Genomic DNA, 26,529 nt, shown 5'->3' with positions numbered 1-26,529 from the left:
AATCGGCTTTACTAGTGTCTTTGATGAAATTGTCAGATGTTCGAAGACACTGAGGTGGAACGAATGATGCTACCTTAAGCTGTACTTGTACTATTCAATATACTATTGATAACATGGAAGTCTGCCATAAAATGTTTCTGGGTACATTCCAATTCACAAAGAGCCATGTCAAAATACTTCACAACAAAATGCAAGATAGTATTGATTTCCCAATCGATGGCCGCAGAACAGATCTCACATAGTATTCTGCTAAGGCATTGATATGGTCACATATTGGCAGTTTTCTGAAACATGTTTCTCATTACAGTAAGAAGAAAAGTGAGAAAGAATGTTTGAGCCCTGATCTCAGCCTATCAAAGATGTACTATTCACTCCCTGAATTATAGCCCAATGTGAAAACTAGTAAGACCCTGTACAACAAGTTTTCATTATGTATTTCAACCTCTATTTTGGGCTCCCTCAATTGGATATCTGCAAATACTGTGACTCGCTGTATGCCAAGTTGATTACTCCAGAAAAAGAAGAGGCGAAAAGGGAAATCCAAACTCAAAGTTAGTTGCATCACACTAAAGCTGATCAGGCCTACAAATTCCTGAAAGAAGACACACTTAGAGCCCAGAGCAATAAGGACATTACTGTATTATGTGTGGATTTGCAGCAAGTGCTTTTCTGTCTACATCTGACTCATTCCTCTGTCTTTCATCAGAGGCAACTTAGTCATTACGACTTTGCGATTCATGAGATGGGGACTGGAGAGATGACCATGTGCCTCTGTCATGAATGTCAGGCAAAAAGAGGGTCAACTGAGATAGCCTCTTTCATTTTGAAATGCCTTCTTCATCAGTTCTCTGTTCTGGAACTAGGAGGAAAATGAAAATTGGTTATTTGGTTGGACCGATGCATTGGCCAAAATAACAACTCACACGTTAAACTTGTATGGTGTTCTTGCAAAGTTCAAATTTTTCTCAGAAGTAAGTAAAGAATTTCTATGCTCTGGCCACAGCTTCCTCCCTTGCTATCAAGATTTTGCACTGATTGAAAAAAGGAAAAATACAAACAGCCTAAGCACTTGTTTCTGCAAACTGGAAATATATTATTACTGAGGCCAGGCTGCAAATTCAGCAGGAAGATTTTAAAGACTTCACTTCTTTGGAAAAAGCTGTAGTGAAGAACACGAACATGAAAATCACAGAGACTATGTGGTTGAAGATGAGTTTTGATGACCCTTCAAATGTTTATGTAAGAAGCAGCCATAACAGAAAGACACCGTGGAGTATTTTCCAAATTTATGGAAGAAAAAATTAAAACCAATTTGCCTCGATTGTACCCAATAATCATACCTGTCTCAGAAGAAAAGAAGGACTTATTGGACATGTGTGAGTATTTAGCACCAGGAAAGAATACTTTTTATGGGAACCTGTTTAAGTTTTGAGAGCGTTTTGCTGTTTAAAACAATGTTGTACTATTTTCTTTATATTTACCAAGTGATTGTAACAAGTTTAAAAACTAATTTTCCTATTTTAGTGTCTCCTGTTTTTCTTTTCTAAATATAAATACGATGTGTTTCTAAGAATAGATACTGTACCTAAGTTTGTGAGTTTTGATTAAATGGTTGTTTAAGATAAAACTTGATTTTTAAATTAAAAATGTGTTTTATCCAATAAAATGTTTAATACTTTTTAAAGAAAATGTTGTTTTGTAAAAACTACCATTTTATTTCGTTAAAATTTATTTTAGTTATGTACATAACAACTGTACATAAAAACTGTTGAAAGAAAACTACTGTGGACTGGGAACTTGAAATGAAGAATGGACTGCTAAGGCCTCGATGAATGGAGATCGATCTTTGACTCTACACAGCCCCCCGCCCGGATTTCATCTCCCGCGAAATGTATGGGTCCCACTAAACAGAGTGTGCACTGGGCATGGGAGAAGTGGATCTGCAATGCATTCTTGGGGCCTTCGACCTTCTCCAAGCTGTGACTGTGGTGAAGAATTCCAGACAATGAAACACATCACCTTCAGATGCCCACATAGGGCCTTCCGCAGAACTATTGACAACCTATTCATTGACTGCAACAGCTGGTCATCCTAGTTTAGTTTCTCATTTTTCATTTGTTAATTTATTTATTCACTTATATTTTACATCATTTCTGTGTTTTTGTATTTTTGCTTTCTATTTTTCTGTATTGTACATATCTCGCTCAATTTCTACTTTATGTTTTACCTTGAATTTTTGTAGACATACAAATTATAAACATAAAAGTTTTCCACGTATTCAATACATAGTTTTATTTACACTGGATGTATTTACATTACATGCAACTAGTTTCAACCCTACTAGGGGTCATCATCAACCATATTTAAACATACATACTATTTGACAAAATCCTAAAACATGTTTCTAATGAGCAGTAAGAACAATATGAACCAAATATGTAATTAACACTAAGATGTGTGGTTGAATTAGGCAAAGTGCTATGGTGCTAAAAATGTTGCATATGAAAGTGAAATATTACGAGTGACAATAGGTGAGCAATATATAATACAGTACACAAATATGTTAATAAGTCTGGGTATAGAAGTACAAATGAGATGCTCTATGTTGTGGATCAACTAGAGTCAAATTTTTTAGACACCTGATGTTTCAGATAGAATTCAATAGGTCCTGGCAATACATTACGGTTGTAGACTGAGTGTAATCTCAGTTCAATACGGACCAACAACATGAAATTCATAACCCTTGATTGAATTTTTGTATTTATTCTGTTTTGTAAATGATTTGTTGCTTTTACAATGTTACTCAATTTGCATGCAGCTTAACTTGTACCATAAGCTAAATAAATAAATAAATAGCATAGCAGTATTAGAAAGCAACTATAAATATGAAACCATCTCTGAGTCATCTGTTAGATATGGAGCCTGTGCTTCTGAAAACTTGTTTTTCGTGTAGTAAGTCTTGAAACAAGGGTACACACATAGAGCTACACCATATTTTTCACATTGGAAAAGCACACGTTGAATCTGGGAGATAAACACTTCATAAAACAGGACCTACCCCAGATGACTAGGGAAAAGACCAGGAGGAAGAAGAAATGTGTGTTTACGTGGTTTGTTCTGACAGCTACTAATTTCCTTTTACCCTCCCTTTATCACACTCTCTACCACCTGATCAAGTCTTTCATGTTGTTGTTGTTGTTATTATTATTTATTTATTTATTTATTTATTTATTTATTTATTTATTTATTTATTTATTTATTTATTTATTTATTTATTTATTTATTTTATTTCACAATATTTAGTTCCACTGACACTAATTATGTGAGACTGGGTGCTTGTAACAATAATAATTGTGTTCACAAGACATAAGCCGACATTTTGCTGCTTTAATAATAATAATAATAATAATAATACATGTGTAGTTGACCACATTTAGCTGCAATTCACTGAAGAATGAAGATAAATATTTGTCTCTAGTATATCATTCTTCTGTGCAATACATTCATGCATTCATCAGTAACAGAATGAGCAGATCCTTTTCGGAACATAGAATTCACAGCAAAATGTTGGATATTAATGTTGATATATCGACCATTAGTCCAGTAAATTTGACTAAGATGAATAGGGTTGAAATTCTTTTTCTCACAGTGTCTGCTGTTTTTTTCTTGTAGAGGAGCTTAGTAGGGTGGGGGGGTGAGAGACGGGGGTTAGAATGTGATAAATGTTTCATTCACAGAAGTTGATCGTACAAATTTGGATTAAATTAGCTTCATGCATGAACATAATAATGAAAAAGTTTTCAGCAAAACAGTAGGGGCATATCCGGCACACAAAAGAACAAACAAAAATGGCATGAGACTAATTAATCTCTGTAAAATCCTTTCATCTAAAATTAATGTTGACCTTCTTTTTAAGAAACTTCCAAGAAAGGCTAAAACATGGGTGTCCCCAAATCCGATGTTAGGTGAGTTTCAGTTGGACCATGTAGCTATTTCTCAAAAAAGTATTAAGGAAATTATGAATGTTAAAGTAATAAGAAGTGGGGAGTTTGACTCCGATCATTACCTCTCTAAAATTAAGCTAAAGCTTCTACCTCGCAGGAATCAAAGAAGGCCAGAAAATTAATGAAATACAACATAGATAGGCTTAACATTACACAAGCAACTATAGAAGACTTTCAGGAAGAAATTAAAATAACTCAGCATGGCAAATGGCCAGAATTATCTAAACAGATTAATAGTGCAGCGAAGAAAGTATTTGGATCAGTTAAAACTAAAAAGAAAGTATGGTGGAATAACGTATGTGAGGAAGCACTTATAGAAAGAACAAAAAAGTGGAAAAAATGGAAATGTTCCGGAAAGAATGAACACTATGAGCTATTTAAACAACAAAGAAAGGAAACAACAAGAATAATAAGGCAGGTTAAAAGATCTTTTGAAAAATCGCAGCTAGTAGAAATTGAGAATAATTTTGTAAGAAATAACTCCCGAAATTTCTATCAGACCTTTAAGAATAACCTGAAAGGTTATCAGTCCCGGAGCATTTGCTTCAGAGATGCAAATGGTAATATCGGCCTTAACAATGCCGAGAATTGTGAGATTCTGGCAAAACACTTCGAACACCTGCTGAACTGCCCTGAGCCAAATCATAAATTAGAATTTTCAGAAATTCAGGAAAATCTAGAAGCTGATTCACCTCCAACAGCGGAAGAAATAAAGGAAGCATTAAAAAATCTTAAAAATAACAAAGCTAGTGGGGAAGACTCCATAACAGCTGAACTTTTAAAATGGGCTGAACCAAAAATTATAGAAGATCTACAAATAATCTTTGAAGAAATTTGGGAAACAGAAAAGATCCCAGAGGATTGGAAAGTGGCTCTAATACACCCATTACACAAGAAGGGTAACAAGCAAGATGTGAATAACTACAGAGGTATATCTCTCTTGCCAGTTGCTTACAAGATATTCTCAACAATACTACTAAATAGAGTAAAATCGACACTGGACAGTCAATTGGGTGAATATGAAGGTGGATTTAGAGAAGGAAGATCTTGCTCCGAACAGATTTTCAACCTGAAATCTACAATTCGACACAAATTAATAAACTCCAAAGACATAGTTGTAACATTTATTGACTTTAAAAAAGCTTTTGACTCTGTTGATAGGGAAACCCTAGATAAAGTAATCCGTGAATTTGGAGTTAAAACTAAATTGGCAAACCTTACAGATACTATCTCGAAAGTAAAATTTTGGGTGAAGTATCTAGACCTTTCAAAATAAATACAGGTGTCAGGCAGGGCGATGGTCTATCTCCACTCCTTTTCAATTGTGTCATGGAGAAAATTGTAAGAATTTGGAATGAAAAACTGAAAGAATCTAAATAAAATATTGCCACTCATGCTGGGGAAGAAGAACAAAGGTGTTGCAATAAATTGCCTAGTATTTGCAGATGACTTTGCCATACTTTCAGAAAGTCTTACAGATGCAGCAATGCAAGTCAATCTCCTTGAAAAGACAGCCAACATGACAGGCTTGAGAATCTCTGCTGAGAAAACAAAATTTTTGACGAATTTAAAAAGTACCCCAAAGTTTTTAGTAACGGATATTGGTCAAATAGAAAAGGTAAACAAATTCAAATATTTGGGTGAGGCAATTCAAGAAAATGGTTTAGAAAAATCTGCTATAGAGGAGAGGATAGAAAAGATGGAAAGAGCGTACGGTATAACTAAGAATACTTACAACAAAAAGTGCTTATCAAGAAAACTTAAAATAAAGCACTACAACACAGTAGTGAAACCAGAATGCCTTTATGCCAGCAAATGTCTAGCACTGAACTACAAGCTTGATAAATTAGAAATATTAGAAAGAAGAATTATAAGGAAAATATTAGGTCCTCTAAAAATTGCAGAGTTTTGGAAATTAAGAAGTAACAATGAAATTTACCAGAACGTAGAAAACATATCAGAAACAATAAGAAAAAGGAGAGTGCTATTTCTTGGACACATTTACCGAATGGATGACAATAGACTAACTAAACGAATCTTCAAGTACCTTTGGGAAAAGAAATCAACTACCTCCTGGATTCAAGAAGTCAAGAAAGACCTGGAAAGGAACAACATACGAGAAGAAGAATGATTGGAAAGAAAGATTTTTAGGAATAAAGTCTTACAAATGGAAGGATTCCAAGGGAGGATGGAAAAGAAAACAGGCACAAAGTGGACTGAAGACAGGAAAAAGAAACATAGTGAAACAATGAAAGAATACTGGAAGAAAAGGAAAGAACAACTAAGGAGGAACAATTGAAATTGTAACGTGGTCCTTAGAAGGCCGGAACGCAAGAAGAAGAAAAGTTGTATTTACTGAATAACTATTAATGAGGAAATATATTACCTATTATAGAATAGTTTAATTCATTCCAGAAGCAAATGTTGAAATATATTCAACCACTACATGAGCAATTCTTCGAATATTTAGTTCCAAACCAAGTCGCAGAAAATAAAATACTGTTTAAATTTTATTTTATTTATTTATTTATTTATTTATTTATTTATTTATTTATTTATTTATTTATTTATTTATTTATTTATTTATTTATTTATTTATTTATTTATTTATTTACTTTTTTTTTTTTTTTAAAGAATATTCACTGTAACTTAGCATATTGGAATGTATTGGTTTTTACATCCCACTAACTACTTCATATTGATATCTTTTCTGTCCTAAACTATAACTGTGTCTTTCACTCAATCATCAGTAAAATTCATTCACTTGCATTCTCCTTGTTTTTAATCTTACAGAGGTGCAATAATACTAGAAAAAATGCGGCATTTGAATAATGAATTATCCATAGTTCTCTACAAATTTATTCAACTATTGAACGTTGCAATGATGGACAACATAGAAAGCTGCAGACGGGTTGGTTCACTGGGAATTATTCCCCTTCTTCTTCAGTTGCTGCTCAGTTTTGACAACAAGGTGAGGGCAACATGCCATACTTCTCTTTATTTTTAAGATATTGTTGTTTATTACAATAACATTGAATTTTGTTATGTTTGCACTAGTTCTTATACATAAGTCTACTTTGCTAGTTGTAAATAATAAGTGAAAGTTTTATCAACCACAGCTAAGTTCAAAGGCACTATTATTGCAAATTTATATAATTTTACATTACTTAGTGAATAAAAATTATCACATGGTAATGAATACACAGAATATATAATTCATTCATTCATTCATCATCATCATCATCATCATAGGTTGTTCTGCCATCCAGCAAGTCCAGTCATGGCTGTAACCTTGTGCCCTTTTCTTCACTTCTGCATAATCTTCCTTTCTTTTTCTAATGCTGTCTAATAACTGATATCTAGAGCCCTGCACGGATATACAAAATAATATCCACATCCGCACCCGCATCCGCAAAATGGTTATCCGCGGATAATTACAATATTTAACTACAGTATATTACACCCAAGGTATTGAAACGGATGGATCTGTTAACATAATACAATTGGCCTGACACCTGGCACCAGAACCCCTACAGTCACAGGTTTATGAGGGATTTTCTCGTGCGACAACTATCGATGTATTGACCTTTGTTTCTTCCTTCCATTATATGCAGGCAGGAGCCAGTTAGGCTTAGGTCAGATTTACGGCTTTATGGTCTTAAGCCTCTTTATATATCACTATTCTCCCATACCAATGTCAAGGGTCGCCTAACCACAAGCAAAAACAAGAGTATATCTAAGTGAAAATAAAAATAATAATCATCATTTAGAAATTATCAGCGAAATTATCTGCACTGTCACACAGTCTGTATCTGCCAAGACACTAATATTGTGGATACCCGCGGATTTATTGTCTCCTTCCTCTTGCTTGTTTTCTTTTTATCATCCCTTCAATTGCTACTCATAGTAAAGTGTTGTGTCTTAGATTATGCGCTATCCAATTTTTCTTCCTATTTTGGATTACGGTCAGCATGCTCCTCACTTCTCCCGCTCTCTTCAGAACTTCCTCATTTGGTATTTTATCTTCCCACTTTACTCCTTCAATTCTTTGCCAAATCCACATCTCAAATGCCTCTATTTTTCTCTGTTCTTCCTTCCTTAATGTCCATGTTTCAGTGCCATATAGAGCTATACTCCATACGTAACACCTTGTAAGTCTCTTCCTCAGATCTTTCTGAAAATGGCCTTAAAGGAAACTGCCAAGTTGTTAAATTAAGTGACCTGGTTGCTTGAAAAAGGTAGAAAGAAAGAGATCCCGATTGTACAGAACAAGGAGTAGGAGAATACAGAGAGAGAGAGAGAGAGAGAGAGAATAATTTCATAATATTTAAAATATTCAAGCCCTTTAGACCTTTCCATTAGTCAAATTACCAGTGTTTTGCTCTAGTGTGGCAATGGGCTCATCAGTTGGACTGTCATACCTTTTGAAGAACGCTGGCAGCTAGTGTGCCATTGAGACACCACTGTAAACCCCACTCTAGGACAAAGCAGTGACACTGCACTAATGTGATATGTGCCTCCACTCATATAAATACCTGCCTTTGGTTTTTATATTTTTTAAAATCCCAGAAGTGATCCATAATTTAATTTTGTAATTGTGAAAATCAGAATTATTTAAACTCTTCAGACCTGACCTGCCATTATGTTCATCCTACTTCCTTTTCTTGTTCCTCTCTATATACGCCTTGTTTTGTTCCCTTCCAATATTTATATTTGTTTTATATGCATTTAATTGCTAATGGTTTTTATCAGGTTTTGTACAGTTAAATGTTGGTCTCCCAGGAGTTCTTTACTACAGCAAATTCTCGATTACCCAGGTTAATGTGGACCTGACTGCACGGATAAACAAAAAAACATGGATAATCCAAAATGCACATGATTTTATTGGAAACCGCACATTTACCGTATTTAGAAAAAATGATGATGAAATTATTATGTAGAACTGTTCAATGTCAGACTCATTCTGACTTCATTACACTACATCAAGCAACTTCTTCACCTGATGGTGTTTCAACATGCACTTATTTTAATTTATAAGTATATCATATGAATGTAAATTTTATTCATGTTTTGTAACTTTTAATATATTAATTTTAAGTTATTTCTAGACAGCTGAAGATGGCCTAATGCAGCCAAAACATGTCCTGTTGTTTTAATATGCTGTTTTTACAACTTTGAATTGTAAATAAACTTATAGGTAGAACCAATATACTAGATTTTCAACTTATATAACATAATTGCCAATATGGATCCAAAATGAAATTTATTTTAAGAGAAAACATCAATTGTGTCTCAAACAGCACAATCTACAGCACAAGATGTCGATGTTAACCTACACCTACATACCCTGATTGTCATTTAAACTTCACGACTGGCCTGGTTGGAAGCGATGATTCGAACAATATCGTTAATTCAGTAAGCTAGATCAGATGCCAGGTAACAAGCAGATCGATATGCTGATCTATTGCATGGGACAAAAGGCAGTGGGCATTCTAGTTTCCCTAGCGATCCCTGATGACAAAGTACAGTACACAATTTTGATCATATTCTGAAATCATAGAATCCTGAATTCCTAGAAAAAATCTCATTTTTGAAAGAGCAAAATTCTTGCATTGGAAGCAAGGAGAGTCAGAAACGGCGGAAAATTTTATTACAGACTTCCGTACTCTTGCAAGAGATTGTGATTGGGGAACTCTTGAAGATGAGATGATCCTTGTAGGCATAATTACAGGCATGCAGGACCATTCATAGAATGACAGGCTACAGTTGGAGTCAAAATTAACCGTTAAATCCTCTGTTATGGCCTTACAAAACTCAGAAGAATTGTTTTGACAAAAACAAGAACTTGAAATTGATTTGGTTTGACTTAATCTCCAGAACTTTTTCAATGCCAATACTGCAAAGCTCTTGCCAGTCAGCGAAACATGAAGATTCATATGGACTGGGGAAAAAATCAGGCAGAACATGACCAGGTCTTAAAAAAAAAAAAGGTTGGTGTCACACTAAACAGAGATAAATTTTTCTTTTTTGTTAAAAGAATAACATTTTTGGGACATGTATTGTTGATGGACAGAATTTCTATCGACCTGGATAAAGTAAAGAAATCTCAAACATGTATCATGGACCCTCCCAACATTCAGCAGCCAGCAGCATCTAGGTTTGACAACAAAAATAATTGGCAGTGTACTTGGTGCAGTCATGCTCCTTCTCATTGTCGTGGCAAATGCTCAGCCAGAAATGAGCAGTGTACATCTTTAAAAAATGTGGATCATTTTGCAAGTGTCTGCCTCATACAAAAACCTAAAGTACTTGAGTGCACGACACAAGAAAATAATTCAGAAGATAGGTTTGTAGGTAGTCAATGAAACGACCTCAGATCCTGGGTCAGGAACTTTATTACTAAATGACAGTGACTCCATATACTTCAAAATAGACACAGAAGCAGATGTTTTTATATTACCAGCTGATATAAAACTAAAAAAGAAAATTCCCCTTCAGAAAAGCAACAAAAAACTCTTTGGTCCAGAGGGATCTGAACTTCCACTGACTGGAACGGTTACCGCTAACATCTATATATATAAAATAAGAGTTTTATCTGTACATTGCTCAGAATTTGAAAAGAATGGTATTTCTGTATCGATCATGTCCACAGTAACAAGAAAATGCATTTTTTACTTTTCCGTAATTTCTGTCTGTCTGTCTGTATGTATGTATGTACACGCATCACGAGAAAACGGCTGAAGAGAATTTTATGAAAATCGGAATGTAAAGTCGGGTGATGAACCGCTACAATCTAGACTATAAATTATTTTAATCATGCTGAGTGAAAGGGTAGTTTAGGGGAAGGCCTGAAATTTAATTTTCAAATATTTATGTTATTAATGGTCGTGTCTTAATGAAAATCGCTAGACAAAGATGGAAAATAAGTCACTACAATATAGGCTATACACGCTGAGAAAAATGGTAGTTTAGGGGAAGGCCTAAAATTTAATTGTCAAATATTTATTTTATTAGTGGTCGTATCTTCACAAAAATTGGTATGCAAAGTCGGGAAATAGGCCGCTATAATCTAGGCTATCAATAATGTTATTCGCACTGAGTGAAATGGTAGTTTAGGGGAAGGCCTGAAATGTAATCTATATATGTAAAATAAGAGTTTTGTCTGTACGTTGCTCAGAATTTGAAAAGAATGGTATTTCTGTATCGGTCATGTCCACAGTAACAAGAAAATGCATTTTTTACTTTTCCGTAATTTCTGTCTGTCTGTCTGTATGTATATATGTATGTACACGCATCACGAGAAAATGGCTGAAGAGAATTTAATGAAAATTTGAATGTAAAGTCGGGTGATGAACCACTACAATCTAGGCTATAAATTATTTTAATCACGCTGAGTGAAATGGTACTTTAGGGGAAGGCCTGAAATTTAATTCTCAAATATTTATGTTATTAGTGGTCGTGTCTTAATGAAAATCGCTAGACAAAGATGGAAAATAAGTCGCTACAATATAGGATGTACACGCTGAGAAAAATGGTAGTTTAGGGGAAGACCTGAAATTTAATTGTCAAATATTTATTTTATTAGTGGTCGTATCTTCACGAAAATTGGTATGTAAAGTCGGGAAATAGGTCGCTATAATCTAGGCTGTAAATTATTTTAATCACACTGAGTGAAATGATAGTTTAGGGGAAGGCCTGAAATGTAATTCTCAAATAAGTTATTTATGTTATTAGTGGTCGTATCGATAAATCTATATATATAAAATAAGAGTTTTGTCTGTACATTACTGAGAATTTGAAAAGAATGGTATTTCTGTATCGGTCATGTCCACAGTGACAACGAAGTGCATTTTTTACTTTTCCGTAATTTCTGTCTGTCTGTCTGTATGTATGTATGTATGTATGTATGTATGTATGTATGTATGTATGTATGTATGTATGTATGTACACGCATCACAATAAAACGGCTGAAGAGAATTTAATGAAAATCGGTATGTAATGACGGGTGATGAACCACTGCAATCTAGGCTACAAATTACTTTATTCACGCTGAGTGAAATGGTAGTTTAGGGAAAGGTCTGAAATGTAATTCTCAAATAAGTTATGTTATTAGTGGTCGTATCGATAAATACTACATAACTAACCTAACTTTAGTTATGTCGCAAGTTAGTAGTAGTTATGTAAGAAGTTATTAAATTTCCGATCACTTATGTCTTACACATTGTTACCGTACCGCACATAATCGGAGATATTCATGAATTTGGATATTTGTTACTAAGTCCATATCAGCGCCGAGTCACGAGAAAATGGGTAAAGGGAATTTAGTGAAAATCGGTGTGTAAAATCTGAGAATAAGGAACTACAGTCTACGATATAAATAATTTTGTAAGACACCCTAATATCACAGAGTCGAAAGAAAACTAATGTGAAGGCCTGCAATATAGAAAGCTCATAAACTTTATCAACAATAACACTACATTGACCATTGTTTGTTGTGATGTGCTTTTTGTCTTCTGTTTCCTCTCATCTCCGATAGATAGGATTACTGCAGCGTACCGAGGTTTTTTAAAATTTGCTTGACGTCGCACCGACACAGGTAGGTCTTATGGTGACAATGGGATAGGAAATGAATAGTGGTGTGAAGGAAGCGGCCTTGGCTTTAAGGTACAGCCTGGTGTGACTGGTGTGAAAATGGGAAACAACGGAATACCATCTTTTTTTTTTTGCTTAACGTCGCACCAACACAGATATGTCTAATGGCGATGATGGGATACGAAATGTCTAGGAAGTGGAAGAAAGCGGCTGTGGCTTTAATTAAGGTACAGTCCTGGCATTTGCCTGGTGTGAAAATGGGAAACCACGGAAAACCATCGTCAGGGCTGACGACAGTGGGGATCGAACCCACCATCTCCCGAATACCATCTTCAGTGTTGCCGGCAGTGGGGTTCGAATCCACTATCTCCCGGATGCAAGCTCACAGCTGCGCGCCCCTAACCACACGGCCAACTCGCCTGGGCGGACCGACTGTAACAGACTGCATGTATATTGGTGGGAAGTAGCTGGGGTGTAAGATAATTTTATTCTTTAGCATGCCATTCCTATGGTTCATATATTCTCTGATATATCTGGTACGTAACACACTGGTTCATCATAGTATTCGAGCTATACAAACCCTACTCTGAGCCACTGATTGGAATGAGTAGTGAGCATATTTAACACAATAATGACAGAGGAGTGTTCACGGCTTTTTGCGACCTGGTTATTCCAGCTCCGGAACTTTGGACTGTTAGATCGGCACCGTAGTACTGTTCGTTGAAAGTGAGAAAGTGTGCGGTTTTTCATTTGATCGAGTATTTTATATCATAACATTGCTTTCAATCGCTACATTCCTACTGACGTTTTTGTAATGACCTATGTTGAATTCAGTTAGGAAAACCACCAAGTCAGTCTTTCTGAGAATCCCGTAGCGAAGCACGGGTACATCAGCTAGTCAAGTATAAATCTAATACCTGTGACGAAATATATTATGTTTCAAAAGACGTTCTAACTCAGCTGTTAGGTAGACCTGCTATATCCAAACTACTGTAGGCATAGTGGCTAGAGTTAAGGAAGTCAAAATTTCAGATTCTTGGCATTGGAAAAATAAATTTCCTGGCCTTTTAAGTGGTCTAGGTTCTATGTCTTATTGTGGCAAAATCGAGTTGAAAGACAACATCAAACCATTTGCTGTTACAATGCTGTGAAAAGTGCCTTTACCTGTTTGGAGTCAAAATAAAATAGAGATCGATCAAATGCTCAAGATAGGACTCATCGAACCCATTAAGGAGGCTTCTGAAATGGTGCACCCCTGTGGTAGTGATTCCAAAAAAAGAACAATCAAGTAAAAATCTATGTAGACTACACCAGACTTAAGAGCATAAAATGACCAGATTACTGCATCCCAGCATTGATAATACCATGACACACATCGAGGGAGTGATGTTTTTCGATGTCAGATGCCAACAGTGGTTTCTGGTAGATCCCTTTAGAGGAAACATGTCAAATTCTAAACCCTTCCTTACACCATTCGAAAGATTTAAATTTAAAGTAATCCCCTTTGGTTTGACTTTGGTTCCAGAAATTTTTCAACACTGATACTGCAAAGCTCTTGCTGGTCAGTGGATTCATTTGGATTGGGGAAAATATCAGGCAAAACACGATCAGGTCTTGGAAATCTTTTTGACAAAGCTAAAGAAGATTGTCACTCTAAACAGAGATAAATGTTTGGTTAAAAGAGTAACATTTTTGGGATATGTGTTGTTGGTGGACGGAATTTCTATCGACCCAGACAAAATAAAAGCTATTACCAACACAAAGCCACTTGCAGACATTAAAGGTTTACAGCATTTTTTAGGGATGGTTAATTTCATAGGAAAATATACCCCTGATTGTTCTCAATTACTGAAGCCTCTCCATGATTTGCTCAGCGAAAAGAACTCCTGGTATTGGAGAAAATCCCAATAAGTCGTATTTGATAAAATTTTAAAACTTCAGATCGAAGATCCACAATTAGCATTTTATTGTACTGTAAAACCTACCATGATACTGGCAGATTCTTCCTTATTTGGAATTGGTGGTGTCCTTCTCATACTTATTGAGAGCATTGGCATCCAGTGAGCAACAAAGCTCCAAAATAGAACACAAGATGCTGATCCTGACCTGGTGCTGTGACAAATTTATAAAAGTATATCTTAGGCAAAGACATAATTTTGGGGACTGATCAAAATTCACTTTTGAAAATTTTGCACACAAGATATTTGGACGACATGGCTCCACGTCTTCAGTGACTATAAATAAGGTTACTTGTACAAAATAGTTTACACACTGGGGAAGCACCTGATTCCTGCAGGTTGTTTGTCCAGGAACCCTTTGGACAATATGTATGTATGTATGTATGTATGTATGTATGTATGTATGTATGTATGTATGTATGTATGTATGTATGTATGTATGTATGTATGTATGTATGTATGTATGTATGTATGTATGTATGTATGTATGTATGTATGTATGTATGTATGTATGTATGTATGTATGTATGTATGTATGTATGTATGTATGTATGTATGTATGTATGTATGTATGTATGTATGTATGTATGTATGTATGTATGTATGTATGTATGTATGTATGTATGTATGTATGTATGTATGTATGTATGTATGTATGTATGTATGTATGTATGTATGTATGTATGTATGTATGTATGTATGTATGTATGTATGTATGTATGTATGTATGTATGTATGTATGTATGTATGTATGTATGTATGTATGTATGTATGTATGTATGTATGTATGTATGTATGTATGTATGTATGTATGTATGTATGTATGTATGTATGTATGTATGTATGTATGTATGTATGTATGTATGTATGTATGTATGTATGTATGTATGTATGTATGTATGTATGTATGTATGTATGTATGTATGTATGTATGTATGTATGTATGTATGTATGTATGTATGTATGTATGTATGTATGTATGTATGTATGTATGTATGTATGTATGTATGTATGTATGTATGTATGTATGTATGTATGTATGTATGTATGTATGTATGTATGTATGTATGTATGTATGTATGTATGTATGTATGTATGTATGTATGTATGTATGTATGTATGTATGTATGTATGTATGTATGTATGTATGTATGTATGTATGTATGTATGTATGTATGTATGTATGTATGTATGTATGTATGTATGTATGTATGTATGTATGTATGTATGTATGTATGTATGTATGTATGTATGTATGTATGTATGTATGTATGTATGTATGTATGTATGTATGTATGTATGTATGTATGTATGTATGTATGTATGTATGTATGTATGTATGTATGTATGTATGTATGTATGTATGTATGTATGTATGTATGTATGTATGTATGTATGTATGTATGTATGTATGTATGTATGTATGCATGCATGTTCAGTCCATCAGCGCTTCCGCTGGTGGGATCCTCAACAGCTCTGCCATCAGCTGTCATAGATGGCCTAGGCACCACTGAAGAGGCGTACTAGGGAAATGAGGAGTGAGGTAGTTTTCCGTTGCTTTCCTCACCGAGCCAGAGTTGCTATTACATATCAGTCTGCCAAGCCCACCGAAATGTATCAACCGACCCTATGAGCAACATTTTCACACCATTCATAGCAGGGACTGGCTGCATAAAGAATTAGCATTACTAGCATCGCTCATACCTCAGTCACTTTCATAAGGATAAGACAGAGACAGATCTATGAAAGTAACAAAATTGTTCTAGCCCATACCAGAAGACATAGTGCACTGTAAACACTAGGTCCTGCCAGCAAAGGCATTTGGACAATATAGAGCGGTACAACTTGGAAGAAGATAAAGCTGCATACATAAAGGAAGTCGTCATGTACATCCAAAAAATGGACAGCAACATACAGCAAACTGTAACCGCTCAACTTCAAGATCATGTATGCAAGTCCTTATTCGACATCTCCATCATGGGACGACCTGAGTGTTCAAAGCTCCCTGTGGATTTGCTGCCATATTACACCGTGAGAGATGAAATCACAGTCATGGATGGCATGTTGTTAAGGTGAAATAAGGTAAATGGGTCCACCTATTCAAACATAAATATTAATGACAAACATAACTATATTTGGTAAAAATCAGTTATATTCTCATTCATTAATTCATGGTACTAGTTTCAACCATACTTGGGTCATCTTCAGCCATTACATAGTCAAAATAGGCACAATTAAAAACATTGAAAAAAACAAAACATCTAAAAAAAAAAAAACACTTTAAAAACAAGTCTGTGGTGAAATATATCTTGAAGATTGACACCATGTCCATCAGTCACAATATGGTGTACAGAAGAAAATGTTTATTAAATTAGTAGCACTGTGTTAGTCACATTGAAGGTAGTCTTAATCTTGACTTATATTTTAACTTGCAGTGACAGTATATGTCAGTCTTGAAAATTGGCTCGGGGGGTCAGCTATGAATTAATACTGTGGAAACACTAGCCCAGTAGATGTTCAAGGCTGTCGATATGGATCAATATGTGTATTGAGAATAGATGCCTGGAAAAGAAGAGAAAAAAAAAAGAGAGTGAACCGCTATCGTTTAGAAGAGGAAAAAAAGAGATGTGTGGTATACGAGACTTACCCCTCTCAAAAGCTGCAAGAATATCTTTCACCAATAGTGGAGTGCACCACACTGATTGTTAAGTTGAAGCAGAGGCTAGTGGTAGGAGTTCAGGTTGTGGGAGGGGTGGAGGAGGGGAAGGGGTAAGGGGACGTAGAGGTGGTGAGAGACTGGTAGGAATTGATGCAAGCATGATAAACTGATATAACTTGAAAACAATATTCTCACACCCATGGGTAAATAATGCAAATATCGAGCTCGAAATATTATTATTTTACGATTATTATTATTATTATTATTATTATTATTATTATTATTATTATTATTATTATTATTATTATTATTATTACTTGTGATGTACATCTACTTATTAGTATCCTTATTAGTTTACCATCGCATTATTTGTGAGGTTATGTCAGGAAACATTTGCTGTATATAGATATTTATATGAGTTTAGTTAATGTAAGAACCTGTAATTAATATTATATAATTTATTATTACCTGTATATGATCTGTAATCCACTACAGTATTGTATAACACATTGTAATATCCAGAATGGTACTAGGTAGTCAAGAACTCTGTAGAATATTCTGTGCATTATATCTGGGCCTTAAGCACTCTAGAATTTACAAGAAAATGTATCTTTCTAGAAGCTGGCCAGGCACATATACACTGACTGACAGAGCAAATGCAACACCAAGAAGGAGTGGTCAGAACTTTATGCCAATTGCAGGGTAGACTGACGTCACTGAGGTATGCTCATGATGTGAAATGCGCCGCTGTGCTGCGCACGTAGCGAACGATAAATGGGACACGGCGTTGGCGAATGGCCCAATTCGTACTGTGATTTCTCAGCCGACAGTCATTGTAGAACGTGTTGTCGTGTGCCACAGGACACGTGTATAGCTAAGAATGCCAGGCCGCCGTCAACGGAGGCATTTCCAGCAGACAGACGACTTTACGAGGGGTATGGTGATCGGGCTGAGAAGGGCAAGTTGGTCGCTTCGTCAAATCGCAGCCGATACCCATAGGGATGTGTCCACAGTGCAGCGCCTGTGGCGAAGATGGTTGGCGCAGGGACATGTGGCACGTGCGAGGGGTCCAGGCGCAGCCCGAGTGACGTCAGCACGCGAGGATCGGCGCATCTGCCGCCAAGCGGTGGCAGCCCCGCACGCCACGTCAACCGCCATTCTTTAGCATGTGCAAGACACCCTGGCTGTTCCAATATCAACCAGAACAATTTCCCGTCGATTGGTTGAAGGAGGTCTGCACTCCCGGCGTCCGCTCAGAAGACTACCATTGACTCCACAGCATAGACGTGCACGCCTGGCATGGTGCCGGGCTAGAGCGACTTGGATGAGGGAATGGCGGAACGTCGTATTCTCCGATGAGTCACGCTTCTGTTCTGTCAGTGATAGTCACCGCAGACGAGTGTGGCGTCGGCGTGGAGAAAGGTCAAATCCGGCAGTAACTGTGGAACGCCCTACCGCTAGACAACGCGGCATCATGGTTTGGGGCGCTATTGCGTATGATTCTACGTCACCTCTAGTGCGTATTCAAGGCACGTTAAATGCCCACCGCTGCGTGCAGCATGTGCTGCGGCCGGTGGCACTCCCGTACCTTCAGGGGCTGCCCAATGCTCTGTTTCAGCAGGATAATGCCCGCCCATACACTGCTCGCATCTCCCAACAGGCTCTACGAGGTGTACAGATGCTTCCGTGGCCAGCGTACTCTCCGGATCTCTCACCAATCGAACACGTGTGGGATCTCATTGGACGCCGTTTGCAAACTCTGCCCCAGCCTCGTACGGACGACCAACTGTGGCATATGGTTGACAGAGAATGGAGAACCATCCCTCAGGACACCATCCGCACTCTTATTGACTCTGTACCTCGACGTGTTTCTGCGTGCATCGCCGCTCGCGGTGGTCCTACATCCTACTGAGTCGATGCCGTGCGCATTGTGTAACCTGCATATCGGTTTGAAATAAACATCAATTATTCGTCCGTGCCGTCTCTGTTTTTTCCCCAACTTTCATCCCTTTCGAACCACTCCTCCTTGGTGTTGCATTGTCACTGTCAGTCAGTGTATAAGCAGGTGGTCTTGATGGTAGAGACGAGTTATTGTTTAGTAGGAGTTACGGTTTAACAGGAATTGTACTCGTGACCTCGTGTTGTGTTGAACCGACATTATGCAGCTACCAGCAGTCAACTGTTTCAACTGTGTGTTAAGGTTGCAGTCTCCATGTGCTGTGATAGGCAATTGTTAAAATGGCAGTTTGTTGATGCGTGTATTTTGTTTGTGACAGCAGTTGATTAGATTATCTGTATGTTTATGTGAAGTTAAGGTGAAATAATAAGTGTAGCAACTGACAGCATTGCGTGTGCATCTTTGTGGATACGTCATTGGCGACCGTGGGATGAGCGTGAAGTAGATCAAAATGCAAGTGATACTAGAAAATGTCGGTGAAACAGCTCAAAGACGAACTCACTGAGATAAATCTCTCGACAAACGGGAAGGAGAAATTGCTGCAGACTATCATTCAAATACGTGACAGTCATGTTTACAGATAAACACTATATGTGGTCCGACCTTTGTATAACATTTCATTTATGAAAGACTTTTTATTTATTTGAGAATCTTACAGTTCTAAGTCATACTCAATACTTTCAAAGATCTAACTGGAGTGAAAAGAATTATATTGTGTTAAGTGTCGTTCTAATCATGACCTCAAGATTTTGAAACTGTGATTATTTGAAGTTTTACTCTCCAGATAATTTTAGGGGTATCATAAGTCTCATATTAAGAGTGTTTATATGTGCATTGATTTAATGATGATATGTATATTTACATTGCCTGTTCTTATATTTGGCTGAAAATGACACTCACTAGCGTTGAAACTAGTTCCAAGTAAATGTTATAACTTATTTAGTTTAATACCAGTATTGAAAAGGTGGATTTTTAATTTGATTTCTATTGATGCAAGCTTTGGCCGAGAAGAGATCCCTTATGCAGGCCAAGGCTCAAGATGTCAAAGTCCATCTAGAGGAGAGGCTACTGACAACACAGCTCAGTCTGGTCATGAGGAGAATGCATCGACTGTCGTCAAGGAAGAGGCTGGCAGCGAGGCAACCCCGACCCCTGACATGGCGCGATCCGGTCAAGAGGAGGAGAGCACGTCCAGCGACATCCAGGAAGAGAGAAGATACGATCTATGACCAAGGCAAAGTCGATAAGGGTGACAGACTGTGGAAATTGTTTCAAGTTATAGGTGGGATATTGATGCAAGTGCGATAAACTGATATAACTTGAACAATATTCTCACACCCATGGGTAAATAATGCAAATATCGAGCTTGAATAATAATAATAATTATTATTATTGTTATTATTGTTATTATTATTATTATTATTATTATTATTATTATTATTATTATTATTATTATTATTATTATTATTATTATTACTTGTGATGTACATCGACTTATTAGTATCATTATTAGTTTACGATCACATTATTTGAGAGGTTATGTCATGAAACATTTGTTGTATATGGATATTTATATGAGTTTAGTTAATGTAAGAACATGTAATTATTATACAGTCAAACCTGCCCTAACGGACACCCTTATTCAGTGGACACCTCCCTATACGTACAATTTTCCTCGGAACCGATTTTATTTTACATAAGACATTGGTCTCATTTAAGCGGACACCTTTAACTCCGAACAGCGGACATCGCCATTTGTCCTGTCCACTTGACTTAAGATCGGGTGAGTTGGCCGTGCGCGTAGAGGCGCGCGGCTGTGAGCTTGCATCCGGGAGATAGTAGGTTCGAATCCCACTATCGGCAGCCCTGAAAATGGTTTTCCGTGGTTTCCCATTTTCACATCAGGAAAATGCTGGGGCTGTACTTTAATTAAGGCCACGGCCGCTTCCTTCCAACTCCTAGGCCTTTCCTATCCCATCGTCGCCATAAGACCTATCTGTGTCGGCGCGACGTAAAGCCCCTAGCAAAAAAAAAAAAAAAACTTGACTTAAGCAGACACTTTACATGTTGCAGGACAATTCATTACGCTGGACCACATGTCATCCTTTGTTTTAAGAGCATTCTTCAGACATAAGGAAATCCCTTTTGAATGTTTGTAATATTTCGAGTGCAAGGAGAGAGAAGGTACATCGGAATGCAGTTCTACCTACTGGTGTATAGGCCTATTCCAAGAATTTTAATTGTCCAGAAATGCTGCCAGAGACTGTTGACTCACAAGTTACCTGGGGATTTTCTTCCCTTCTTGCATCATTCTATTCATAACTCGGATTGTCGCTGATAAGGTCGAGCTCAGATAGTCAACTTGAGAAGGAAAAGACAGTAACGGCACTAATTAGTGAGACAGAAATACCATAGCATTTCAGTTGTCTGTTAAACATGAGTAACAAGGGACGATCGTGTTTAGATCTCGAGGCAAGAAGAAATGTGATTATAAAAAGTGACAAGGGACTTTCAGTGACAAAGCTTGCTGAAAAATTCAACTGCAGGAAAACTCAAATAAACACTATTGAGAAGAGTAGACCTGAAATTTTGAAGGAGTGGGAGGAAAATAGGTATCAAGGAGTGAAAAGAAAGCAGGAGTCAGTTTTTTCAGAAGTGAATGTTGCGGTATATGAGTGGTTCAAGTATGCTCAAGAGAAGAAACTGTGTGTGAGTGGACCAATGTTACACGAAAAAGCTCGACAAATCACAAATAATCTGAAAGTTGAGAATTTTGTAGCTAGCAATAGTTGGTTAGATTGTTCTAGAAAATGTCATAACATTAGTTTCAAAACAGTCTGTGGAGAAGGTGGTGATGTGTCTGCGACTGTAGTAGCGGAATGGAAAGATAGGTTACCAGACATTTTGAATAGTTATGAACTGAAAGACATTTTGAATGTTGATGAAACTGGTCTGTTCTTTAGGGCGATCCCGAAGAAGTCACCAACTGTGCCGAATGAAAGTTGCAAGGGTGGGAATGTCAAAAGAAAGAATCACCGTCATGTTTTGTTGTAATGCACTCTGTGGAAAGGAAAATCCTCTAATAATTGGTAAATCCTTGAGACCCAGGTGCTTTAAAAACATGGACTTAAATTGTCTTGGTGTCGAACTGCATGCAAATAAAAAGGCATGGATGGCGTCAGCAAAATTTGAGAAATGGCTCCTAGCTTTGGATTCCAAGATGAAGACCAGAAACCGTAACGTGATCTTATTGCTAGATAATGCTACGTGTCATCTGGAAATACGGCTTTCAAATGTAAAACTCTTGTTCCTTCCACCCCAATACCACTTCTCATCTTCAGCCATTGGATCAAGGAATCATTCAAATTCAACTATCGTAAGAGGGTTTTACAGTCGTTAGTGGCATACATGGATGAAGCAGACTCAGCTTTTGATTTGATGAAGAAGATCAATGTTGGCAATGCCGTTTCGTGAACAAAGGCAGCCTGGAATGCAGTCAGCAAAACCACAATCAGGAAATGCTTTGCAAAATGCAGCATTGCTAATTCTACACTTGAAGAACAAGCAGAAGTTGAGGTTCGAAGTGAATTGTATAATGAACTTCAGACTTTAACAATGACAGCTAGATTGACGTATGATATTGAAGCCGAAGAAGAGAATATTCCTTGCTGTGATGATGTCGAGGGTGACTGGCAGTCCCGACTCCAGGACGCACTTTACGGTAAGCTTTCTGTGTTAACAAGTTATACACTATACAGTAATTGTGTGTTGCACATATCGTAAGGTCATGTTTGTTTGCATCTCATCTCCTCATTCATTTTCTTCTTGTGATAGACAGCTTTTAATTCTTTTAAGCTAAATTTTGAGCTTTAATTTAATTCACTGTACTTCGTAAATATTTCTAGCTATCCATAGCAGCCTTCATTAGTCATACAAAAGACCATTTTGAATACAACTTGTTATCGTTTTACAGAGCCCGAATCAGGGCAGGGACTAAATATGCTTAAACAGATAAAGAATGTGTGTGTCAAGCTCGACCGCAAGCACGGCAAGAACACTATGGAACCATTTAACAGACTTTCTTCCGTTTTCAAGAATATTGCAGTTAAGAAAACATGTGCTAAATTCACACAGACGAAGCTTCACGATTACTTCATGAAGCTGTAACGTTTGTAAATGATGTAAAATCACTTATAATAACTCTCTATGGAATACTAACACAGAAATGACTTAGAATAATAAAAATAAAGATATGTGCTTATATTTAAGGTGGATTTTCTTTACCGTTAAAATGTTCGATTATTTTTACAAACTTGTTTTAGCGGACACCTCTCGTAACAGACATTTTTCCTCGGAACCGACAGTGTCCGCAGAAGGGAGGTTCGACTGTATAATTTATTGTTACCTGTATATGATGTGTAATCCGCTACAGTATTGTGTAACACATTGTAATATCCAGAATGGTACTAGGTAGACGAGAACTCTGTAGAATATTCTGTACATTATATCTGGGCCTTAAGCACTCTAGAATTTATGCGAAAATGTATCTTTCTAGAAGCTGGCCAGGCACATATATAAGCAGGTGCTCTTGATGGTAGAGATGAGTTATTGTTTAGTAGGAGTTATGGTTTAACAAGAATTGTACTTGTGACCTCATGTTGTGTTGAACTAACATGCTGTAGCTGCCAGCAGTCAACTGTTCCAACTGTGTTTTAAGGTTGCAATCTCCATGTGCTGTAATTAGAATTGAAAATATTGATGACTGCTGGACAGATCACAATTACAATCACAATCAGCCAGTTCTATCAATAACTGATGTGGCCTCTTGAAGTCTGAAACTTAGGTAATTATTTAGGAGTTGCCTCCACTTCCAGCTATCTTGAGCGATGTTTTGCCAATTAACTCCGGCAATTTTATGGATGTCCTTGTCCCTTGTCCGGTGGCCTTCCTCGTGGTCTCAGTTTATCTCTTGGGCCTCCATTCGAGAACAACCTTGGTCCATCTATCATCCCTTCTACGGGCCACATGTCCTGCCCATTGCCACTTCAAGGTTGAAATTCTCGATATGTCAACGACATTTGTGACTGCTCTTATGTTATGGGCCCTCTTTCTATTCTGGTAAACCCAGATCATAAACTTTTTATTAGGTGATTCAGGATTACCATCCTTAAAAAGCCACAAACCCACTTCACGAATCCAACAAGAAAGAAGTTAAACACCTCTAAGCTTGAACTTGATAGTGTTGCCACAGAATACCAAAACTCTGTTCTAGAACGGCTAACTCACAATCCAATCAACACAAAGGATGTAGAATGTGAATGGACTACACTTCAAAATATCATTACAGATTCTGCACAGAAAGTTGTTGGCTATAAAGAAAGGAAGAGACAAGACTGGTTTGACAATAACAATGAGGAAATCTTGAACCTCATCAAGGCTAAATGGGATGCCCATCTATCCGCTTCTCAAGATCCATCCTCCAGAGAGAACAAAATGCGTTTTCAAGAACTAAAACAGAAGTGACAGTTTGAAATCAGGTAAATAATGAACAACTTGTGGCAGCAAAAAGCCAAGGAGCTTTATATATTATCAGATATCAGGGACTTATGCAACTTTTATGCAGGACTGAAAAAGCTGCATGGTCCTGTCTGCTCATCATCAGAAACTCAGAAAGCTGTTGATAATACTACCATTCTTACATCTTGTAATGATGGAAAGAGCACTTCAGATCACTCTTCAACCGTAGTTTTGCTGCTGCTGAAGATTTTCTTCAACATGTTCCTCAACATACTCCCCAACCCTGGATGGACACTCCTCCAACCTTACAAGAGTTTATTAAAGCTCTCAGCAGAATGAAAACAGGGAAGGCTCATTCAAAGTGGAGGTTCACCTCTAAAAACCAGGCTTTTCTATCTATTCCTTTAATCTGGGATACCAAATATGTTCCTGCTGCCATTAACTCATTGGGCCCGAGCCACGGAACCGTTCGGTGCTTCGTCTCGGTGGACCAAACACCGGACCACGGAACTGTTCCGTTGTCCCATTTTACTACGTAATTCTACTTTTCCTCAAGAGATGGCAGAGTGAGTTGCATTTGTGATTTGTGTAGGGACTCTTTCTTTGCAATGTTATATGCTCTTTGGTAACATATATCGATAGTGTGCTTGGTAATATTAGTTTGAAGTAGGCTATCTCTACCTTTGAGATTCGCTTGTAAACAAGATGGCTGCCAGTATAGAACTGATATTTACAGATATATAACCCCTTTTAGGAAGTAATGATGATTAGGAATGTAATTTTTTCAGTGAAATTAGTAGTAATATTAGTACTAGTGTGAGCAATGCTCTTGAATAACAAATAGATGTGGAAATCGAAGAGAAAGTGCAAAGAGAAAACTGGGTTACAGCTCAGCAGGTGGACTGAGTAGGTCTACGGTCCCGTGATGCTAATAAAATAAAGTGTTTTACTGTATTCCTTGTTCTGCAGTTTGTGGTATGGAAGCCTTTTGTGTTCATGTATATTTAAATCTTTAATGGTCTTGTAACTAAGAAATTTCTCATGATATGAAGCGACACTATATTTCCTCCAAAATAATCCCAGCGCCAATGCAGTTTCAATCCAACAAATATGCAGGGCTCAATGGGTTAAAAAACTCCAGAATAGTTACAATCTTCAAGAAAGGTGATCACAGTATCTGTGGAAACTACTGTGATATATCCCTGCTCTCCATAGCTGGAAAAGTATTTGCTAGAATCGTACTGAACTGACTTCAGGTTGTTTCTGAGAGGTTACTACCTGCATCTCAGCATGGGTTTCATGCTTTTCGTGGTACAGTTGACATGATCTTCTGTGCAAGACAACTCCAGGAGAAGTGCAGAGAACAAATGACACCTCTGTTCTTAGTGTTCTATGACCTTGAAAAGGCTTTTGATACGGTTTCTCGAAACGCTATGTGGATGGTTTTGAGATGCTTTGGATGCCCCGAGCATTTTGTTGGTCTGATCCAAGCTGTCCATGATGGTATGGTTGGTCAAGTACTGTACCAGAATGATATTTCAGAAGAATTTCCAATCACAAATGGACTCAAGCAAGGATGTGAGCTTGCGCCCTGTAGCTGGCGTCTATGCTTTATGATACAACATCTGAAAACAACGCAGTTGTGGAAATTAAATAATGGTATGATGGGGGGCTTTTCAACCAGGCCAGACTTCGCTCCAAAAGATTAACCTATTCCACCCGGGTCACAGAATTGCAATATACAGAGGACAATGCTTCTCCAGCCCACACACCAGAAGAGCTTAAAAAATCTGTCATCTGCTTCAACAGAGCTTATGAACGTTTTGGCCTGACTGTTTACAT

The sequence above is a fragment of the Anabrus simplex genome, chromosome 1 (genome assembly GCF_040414725.1).
Source record: "Anabrus simplex isolate iqAnaSimp1 chromosome 1, ASM4041472v1, whole genome shotgun sequence".
NCBI classification, from domain to species: domain Eukaryota; kingdom Metazoa; phylum Arthropoda; class Insecta; order Orthoptera; family Tettigoniidae; genus Anabrus; species Anabrus simplex.
This window is presented reverse-complemented; position numbering follows the sequence as displayed.